We start from the raw sequence: 6,625 nt of genomic DNA on the forward strand, positions 1-6,625 counted from the left end.
GTTCATGGATTACCAGTGGAGTAGCCTGTTCCATCACTCCAGAGAACATGTGTCCACTGCCCTAGAGTCCAGTGGTGGCATGCTTTACACCACTGCACCCAAAGTTTGCATTGCTCTTGGTGATGTAAGGCTTAGATGCGTGCTGCTTGACCAGTGAAACCCATGAAGTTCTCTACGCACTGTTTTTGAGCTCATCTGAAGCTTACATGAAGCTTGGAGGTCTGTAGCGACTGACTCTGCAGCAAGTTAGCGACATCTGCACACTCTGCTCCTGGGCATCTGTTGACCCTGCTCTGAGATTTTACATTGTCCACCACTTCATGGCTGACTTGCTGTCTTTCCCAATCACTTCACTTTGTTATAACACCACTAACAGTTGACTGTGGAATATTTAGTAGTGAGGAACTTTCACGAGTGGACTTGTTGTACATCCACACAGGAATTCACTAAGCAGCTGAGAGTGACCCATTCTTTCACAAATACTCGCAGAAGCAGTCTACATCACTAGGTGCTTGATTTCATACATCTGTGAACATGGAAGTGATTGAAACACCGGGATTCAATAATTTGGATAGTGAAGAAATAATGTGCATAAAAAGAGTCTTTTACAGCAGAGTTTTATCTGCATAAGAAGGGCTTCATCCTTCTACATGTTATACTACTGCCTACTGCATGTTGCATATACTTACCGGCCACTTTATTAGGTACATTTTGCTACCAGGTTGGACTCTCTTTTGCTTTCAGAACTGCCTTAATTTTACATAGATTCATAGATTGATCCAACTACATGATGGAATCATTCCTCAGGGATTTTGGTGCATATTGATATAACACTATCACACAGATTTCTCAGCTGCATATGCATGATGCAAATCTCCCTCTCTACTGGATTGCAACAGGGTGTCTGTGGAGCAACCAGCAGCTTGTTGGCCCAGTAGATCCATGTTTTTATTTCTTTTTATGTCAAATCTGACCCAACCATCTAAATGTTGCACCACAAATTGAAACCTGAAAACAACATTTTCTCCAGTCTTGTACAGTCTTGGTTAGCCCATGTGTAGTCTCAGTTTCCTGTTCTTAGCTGAAAAGATTAGCACCCAGTGTGGTTTTTTGCTGCTGTAGCGCATCTGCTACAAAGTTCATGTTGTGCATTCAAAGATGCTTTTCAGCATATCCTGATTTTAACAAGTGAGAATTCGAGTTACTATTGCGTTCCTGTCAGCTTGAAGCAGTCTGGCCATTCCTAAGATCTAGTATCAAAGAGCCAGAGACCCCAGAGAGCTGCAGGTCACTTGATATTTTCTCTTTTCAGATCTTTCTCTGTAAACCCTGAGATGGCTTCAACAACTATGCCACGTTTAAAGTCGTGTAAATTACCATTTGAATTTAACCAGGTTGTCTCAACCACATCCACATGACTAATTCTAATTAGATATTTGTATTAACAAGCAGCTAAACAGGTGTACCTGATGAAGCAGCCAGTGAGTGTATGACATGTGTAATATACTGCAATCTGATAAAGTAAGTGGCTACTTCCTTAACTACACTACAAGGATAATAAGAGTGTATTATAAACAGAAACACCACTGTGATTTCACAACCCCATGCTGCAAAAGCCTCCTGTCCTTGACTGGATTTCAGAAAGAATCACAAGGAAACATATTTTATAGTAATCCAACAGGAAAGCAGCCCCCACAGTTTCAGTACAGAGAGTTCAGGACAAACATTTTTCAGATGGGTGTTGTTCATGTGTGATAACATGGGGAACAAAAACTGATCTTGCTGGGTGCCGCACAACAGCACAGAATAACTCTTTCAGAATGGAGGTGAGACTAATGTCTAACTGGTTTTGACCAAAACAGTAGAAGTCTGTGGTTAGAAAATTGGTTAGCAAACAGGAAGAAGTTAGAAAAATAGACAAACCAAAATAAAGAGCAAGCTCCTCTCAGAATCAAGTCATTCTTTAGCTGTGAAGTTGTATCTGCTCCCTCAGGGTAGGCAGACAAAAGTTCTTGTTTCTCCACGTCTCTGTTCACAAGACAGCAGTAAAGGGAGATGAGTGTGAGGACTGCTTACTCCCAGGCGCACGTTGCAACACATTGCTGTGATTCATGTTGTTTGGCTGAAAACTGAGTTTTAAATTTGGAAAGACAATCGCAACGACTAAAGGAGTTTAACAAGAAAGATTTGTCATTTAAACTGAAATGAGCCCAAATGCGTTCACACAGCACAAACAAATCCTAGTCCTAGCTGCCGTACATTTAGTTGTAAAGCATTTTTGAGAAAACCAGAGGGAGAAGAAGCTAGTAGATTTTAATTTACTTGTCAAGTCACATAGTTATCAGTATGTAACTGGCCTTAAATCAGGTTACATTTCAGGTAATGTGATTAATTATCTGACTGTAATCAACAGAGAAGAAAACAGTCAAGTGTCACCTAAAGAATCCAGAGTATTTAATGTTAAATTAAACAAAAAAAATAACAAAAAATAAGTAAGAAAGTATAAAATACAAAGAGTAAATGAAACAACAAGTAAAAAAGTTTTTTCTAAAGCTATTTTCATAATGTTTTCAAGGATTTTATTTTTGTCTTCAGTTTGACTTTTCTCTTTCATAGCAACTTCTTTCAAAAGTGTTGCCACCTCCTCATCGTTTTTATTTCAAGCCACTTGTATTTCTGAAGGTCACACTTTATTTCGCTGTGCCATGTTTCATCAGTTTTCTTGTCACCAACCTCTCACCTTTCTAGCTGTTCAAAAGTCTCCTGTATATGACTGTTTACAGCCTGTGCTTTAAACAATCAAACCACCGGGGCCAAATTTAGCCAGTTCCTGCAAACTTCAGCAACAATGATGCCAGGGGAGTCCAGCTGCTGCTTTAACTACACAAAGACACAGAAAATAACATGTCTTTTGATTTACTTAGCTTAACAACATAGAGCACCTGTCACAGTTGACTGTTTGTGAGAATCGTTATTCACCTTAGACTCTATATAACATTTTCATGTAGCTGCTATGACATTGTCAACTGGTTTTGGACTTTTATTGAAACCATAAAATGTGTTTTTTATCACCTGAAGCTATGATGATGCTAGAAACCTTGGTTAACAACATAAATCCAGATGCTGTACTAGTGCAACAGGCCGACTGTGTCAACTGCACACAGTCTAATAGAATAACTAATACCAGAAACTAAAAGTGATGTCAGATAGAACATTTGAAATGGCTATTAGAGGATTAGAAGAACTTATTGGCACTTCAGCATCAGCTTCATTTGTAGTGCTTGAGGTTATCACTTGACTTCACAGTCAAAGAATGACTCATGGTTGCGACATGAAACATGAGACTGTCAGCAGCTGGTTAATTAAGTGCTATCTTGGCTTGAGGCATTCCTCAGAAAGATACAGTGCTGTGAAGATTTAAAGGACCAATAGGGAGTAGCTTACACTGCTGAGAATGGATCTTATCTGTGCACTTTTAGGTCCACCCACATCTGAATGGTATAGTGTGAAAGTGACTCCTTGTCTCCATGCGCTAGCCAAAAGCAAAACTCAAACAAGCAAAGTGGATACTGGCAAGAAGGCATTAAAGAGATCCTGAACTGCCATTAAGTATCCCTGTACCAGGCATTTTGTATCAAAAATGTCAGTAGTTTTATCTCAAAATGTTTGTGTTAGTCCATTATTTTTATAAAAAGTAATGTACAAGTAAAGTAATAACTGTTAATTATTTCTGTCAGTGTCTGAGCGGCACAGACATGCCTGGTTAAGTTATTTCATTTTGCTTATTATCTTTAATTATACTACTTCATATTGTGATAATAAATACATATGTATATTGTTTATTTTCCCCGCAAGCTACATAGTCAGGCTAAGTAGAAACTTGTTTAGTTTTAAAGACAACTAAAATTCATCTGTAAACCTTGGTTTTGACGTTTACATGGAATGTCATAATGTTGGTATGGCCAGTAAAAATGACCATTATTACTGGTCAATAATTCACAGTCCCAATTGTAATACACATTGTACCCTACTGGATTCACATCCAGGCTGTCAGTTACCCACAGGGTCATTGTTTAACCTCAAACTGCTGCCGCCGTTGTAATTAATTTATATTATTCTGTATATAACACAGTAATGATTGCCAACATCCACAAAACATTTTGAAATTGAAGTTTAACCTAAGGTTTAGCAGTACTTGCTGTAGGGTCTGTGCAGGCCTGATGATCGTCCAAAAAGTCTTCGACTTTACTTGAATGAATTGTTGTTTGTTTAGCTGTTTCTCTGTGATATTTAAGGACTTTATTTCTAATTCTTCATATTGCATTTAGTGGCAACTCAAACAAAATTCTGTTGCGGTCAGAAAATTTGATGATCTTTAAGCTACATGAGTGATATGGGTTGAGTATGACTTATGCAACAAACGGCAAATATAACACCAAATTCGTGGGAGGATGATAAGATGAATATAATACATACTAAAATCAAACGAGTTGGGATATATAATAAATCTTTAAAAAAAAAAAAAGATGTTAATAATCTCTGTGATGATCATGCAAACTTCTGTTCAGATAGGCCAAACTGTTAAGGAGGAGATGTGGTGCATATATACATATATTCTATGATTGATCAATATATTTATAATCGATCTTTAAGATATTGCTTCAAAAAAATGCCAATAACCCCGAGGGGTTTCAAGATGGTTGTCAAGTGACAAGGTGCTAACATTAGCATGCTAACATTAGCTTTCTAATTGTTGATGAGATGCAGCGTGCTAAATTAGTTCTATGACACAGTAAAAGAGTTTTTTAGTTGGGTAAAATCATTCTGTTAGAGTTTTAAAGCTCAGTGTGAGACAGAGTGTTAAGCCTTCAAATGGCTCTGCTGTTTCTATAATCCAGTGTCACCTAGCTAGCTAAGCATTACAAACGCTCACACTGTACTGAGCTAACACGTATTCAGTAAATTTGATGTAATATTGTTAAAAGCGTGGTTTAGTTTTAATGAGAGTCCACTTACAGATTAAACAGGGATCACATTGGGACATTACACACAAACAAAGAGGAAAAATAAAAAAACAGTTACATTTTAATGCTCAACAGCAACTGATCCTCCTCAAGATTTATCAGCTCATACACACTTTACACACACTGAGGGATAAAAAAGTGAAGCTCTAAGAAATATATTCTCTATCATATTGCATGTTTAGTTTATGTATTTGCCACAACTGCGTTCAAAAGACAGTAAAGATAGTACAAATACATAAATATCATCGAGATCTTAGCAGTCAATTGAAAAGAGATGTGGGCTCCTGATATGTTGCACTGTGACTGTGGCTGTAGAATGTTTGTAGCTGTGATCTGAGAACTGTCAGCCCTATATTTATGATCGCTTCATTTCAAATAACTGCAGGTATTTCTGCAGAAAATCCACTTCAGGCATGGATGAAGTAACTCTCTTGTGATATTATTTTTTCAGACAAATATTGTTTCACACATTTTTACATTAGTTTTCCAATTCTTTGTCTAAAAAGTGTTCCTATTCTTTTTTAAACCTGTTAAAAAAGCCTAACTATAGATGTGTTGTTGTGCAATCAGTGAAATCAACTGCACTTGATATCCAGCACAGAACAGACGGGAGGATGGTGACAGTAAATGTTCAGGTTTCAGTAAACTAAATCAAGAGAATATGTTCACTAATTTAATTATGTTGTGGAGAAAAAATACAAGATTAAACGTATTTGAATTAAAATGACTTTTATAACCCTCTCTAAACCTATATAAGTGGGATTTGGTGTAATCTAAATGTGAGCACAGATTGCATTCCAAATCGCACTGCCCTGTGCTTATTTTAGATATTGCATAACAATGTTTCATAACAAAAAAAAAAATCTGAAAAAAGACAGGATATTCATTATGTGATAAAAAATCATTTCAGGTTCAAATCACTGAATTGAAATAATTTCAAAGGCCTGAGTTCTTTACAGTACTATCTATAATACTATCCATGACACTTAAAACTCTTTGTGCACTGTGCATGCTGTGCTTAGTCTACGTGACAACTTGTGTATCTGCAATCTGGTGTTTTTTTTCTCATACAAAGAATATTGTTGTAGATGCTTGATAGACTAGAAAACTACACTTAAAATAAACAAAGAAGCCTGATTTGTATGACAGCACTTCACGAATCCTGTGGTCTGTGACAAGGCAATTGAGGTTTTTTTAAATTCATCCTTTATGTCTCATTGCAAAGAAAAACAAAGGCCACATATTGGGATGAAAGTGGCTACACCACACATGAATACTGAATAATCACACTTTTGACAGAATTAAAGGCTATGAAAGGTGTCATTTAAAGACATACTGAGAAATGATAGTCGCCACTTTTTTGCTTGTATTCATGAGAACAGCTACCTTGGAAGTAAAGTGTTTGTGTTTTAGCCCCCTTTAGTGTTTCTTCATGCTTCTATAAGGAAGAAGACACAAGAAAAGCAAGAAACTGAGAAGATGAACCTTTCAGGACCATGGTCAGCTCAAGCTCAGTTGAGACGTTGAATCATCACGACTGAGAGAAATGTCTGCAATTTCTGTGGAAATACACTGAAACATTTAAATAAAAAAATCCATCT

Source organism: Simochromis diagramma, unplaced genomic scaffold (genome assembly GCF_900408965.1).
Source record: "Simochromis diagramma unplaced genomic scaffold, fSimDia1.1 OVJJ01000486.1, whole genome shotgun sequence".
Classification (NCBI taxonomy): Eukaryota; Metazoa; Chordata; class Actinopteri; order Cichliformes; family Cichlidae; genus Simochromis; species Simochromis diagramma.